Genomic DNA, 2,500 nt, shown 5'->3' with positions numbered 1-2,500 from the left:
ACAGGGCCTCGTTAGAGTCCTGTATTGTTATTTTTCGTCACTACCTCCCCGTGTCGGGAATGGGTAATTTGCGCGCCTGCTGCCTTCCTTGGATGTGGTAGCCGTTTCTCAGGCTCCCTCTCCGGAATCGAACCCTGATTCCCCGTTACCCGTTATCACAAAGGTAGGCACGTAGCGTACCTTCGACAGTTGATAGGGCAGACACTTGAATGATACGTCGTCGGTGCAGAGACCGTACGATCCGCGTGGTTATCCAGAGTCATCAAACGTCACAGGACGAACCCGGTCGGTTTTGATCTGATAAAAGCGCGCCTCCCGAAGTCGGCGCTTAATGCATGTATTAGCTCTAGAATTACCACAGTTATCCACTTCGCTTACGAGACCAAATAAACCAAGACTGATTTAATGAGCCATTCGCAGTTTCGCTTTACGAGAACTCGTACTTGCACCTGCATGGCTTAATCTTTGAGACAAGCATATCACTACTGGCAGGATCAACCAGATAGCTGCGACAGCTGCGCTCGGCCCTTGCTGGGCCGCCCGGCGCGTGCTCGTCGCATTCGTTTAAGACCGAGGCGATCGCCTGCGGCCGTACTCAGCTTCGACAGTCGCTGGCCGCGACGTCCACGCTCTCGCCGGCAGTGCCAGGCGGAGCGATTTGCGTTTTTTCTTTGCTCGCCCTCTCTCGGGCTCGATCCATTCAGTTTCGCACAAACAAGAGCTCTGCCGGCCGCCTGCAGCGGTGCCTAAAACCCGGGCATAACAATGCGACCGTTCTGCTAGGCCGACAAGCGCTCAAGCCAGACGCTCGATCGAACGCCCCCTACATATTAGTCGAGACAACGGCTCGCTCATTAGCATCGCGTTTGTACTTTAACTTTTTTCGGCTCGGCTTCTTTCGACGCCGATGCCGGCGACGCAGCACTCTCTCGCCCGCCAGCCACCGAGAAAAGGGTGCGCTCCGACCGGCCCCGCACCGCTCTTTCTTGGCTCATTCGAAATTACTGTCTTTCGCTCTGACATGCCTTACCTAGGGTTAGGTTAGTATGCTTGCACGTTTGTACTTTAAACTTTTTTCGGCTCGGCTTCTTTCGACGCCGATGCCGGCGACGCAGCACTCTCTCGCCCGCCAGCCACCGAGAAAAGGGTGCGCTCCGACCGGCCCCGCACCGCTCTTTCATGGCTCATTCGAGTTTACTGTCTTTCGCTCTGACATGCCTTACCTAGGGTTAGGTTAGTATGCTTGCACGTTTGTACTTTAACTTTTTTTGGCTCGGCTTCTTTCGACGCCGATGCCGGCGACGCAGCACTCTCTCGCCCGCCAGCCACCGAGAAAAGGGTGCGCTCCGACCGGCCCCGCACCGCTCTTTCTTGGCTCATTCGAAATTACTGTCTTTCGCTCTAACATGCCTTACCTAGGGTTAGGTTAGTATGCTTGCACGTTTGTACTTTAACTTTTTTCGGCTCGGCTTCTTTCGACGCCGATGCCGGCGACGCAGCACTCTCTCGCCCGCCAGCCACCGAGAAAAGGGTGCGCTCCGACCGGCCCTGCACCGCTCTTTCTTGGCTCATTCGAGTTTACTGTCTTTCGCTCTGACATGCCTTACCTAGGGTTAGGTTAGTATGCTTGCACGTTTGTACTTTAACTTTTTTCGGCTCGGCTTCTTTCGACGCCGATGCCGGCGACGCAGCACTCTCTCGCCCGCCAGCCACCGAGAAAAGGGTGCGCTCCGACCGGCCCCGCACCGCTCTTTCTTGGCTCATTCGAAATTACTGTCTTTCGCTCTGACATGCCTTACCTAGGGCTAGGTTAGTATGCTTGCACGTTTGTACTTTAACTTTTTTCGGCTCGGCTTCTTTCGACGCCGATGCCGGCGACGCAGCACTCTCTCGCCCGCCAGCCACCGAGAAAAGGGTGCGCTCCGACCGGCCCCGCACCGCTCTTTCTTGGCTCATTCGAGTTTACTGTCTTTCGCTCTGACATGCCTTACCTAGGGTTAGGTTAGTATGCTTGCACGTTTGTACTTTAACTTTTTTTGGCTCGGCTTCTTTCGACGCCGATGCCGGCGACGCAGCACTCTCTCGCCCGCCAGCCACCGAGAAAAGGGTGCGCTCCGACCGGCCCCGCACCGCTCTTTCTTGGCTCATTCGAGTTTACTGTTTTTCGCTCTGACATTCCTTACCTAGGGTTAGGTTAGTATGCTTGCACGTTTGTACTTTAACTTTTTTCGGCTCGGCTTCTTTCGACGCCGATGCCGGCGACGCAGCACTCTCTCGCCCGCCAGCCACCGAGAAAAGGGTGCGCTCCGACCGGCCCCGCACCGCTCTTTCTTGGCTCATTCGAAATTACTGTCTTTCGCTCTGACATGCCTTACCTAGGGTTAGGTTAGTATGCTTGCACGTTTGTACTTTAACTTTTTTCGGCTCGGCTTCTTTCGACGCCGATGCCGGCGACGCAGCACTCTCTCGCCCGCCAGCCACCGAGAAAAGGGTGCGCTCC

The 2,500-nt window shown here is 55.6% G+C and overlaps 1 non-coding gene across 1 annotated transcript in view; it reads right to left on the bottom strand.

Moving 5' to 3' along the window:
- The window catches only part of LOC144423660 (small subunit ribosomal RNA), a 1,810-nt gene extending 1,305 nt beyond the window's left edge, over window positions 1-505 (bottom strand). The window contains exon 1 of the ribosomal RNA XR_013476125.1: window positions 1-505. This exon is cut by the window's left edge and continues 1,305 nt beyond it. This is a non-coding gene — a ribosomal RNA (small subunit ribosomal RNA).
- Between the last annotated feature and the right edge of the window lie 1,995 nt (window positions 506-2,500).

The sequence above is a fragment of the Styela clava genome, chromosome 5 (genome assembly GCF_964204865.1).
Source record: "Styela clava chromosome 5, kaStyClav1.hap1.2, whole genome shotgun sequence".
Taxonomy (NCBI): Eukaryota; Metazoa; Chordata; class Ascidiacea; order Stolidobranchia; family Styelidae; genus Styela; species Styela clava.
The sequence above is the reverse complement of the archived record's forward strand: the minus strand, read 5'-3'. Positions and strand labels throughout refer to the sequence as shown.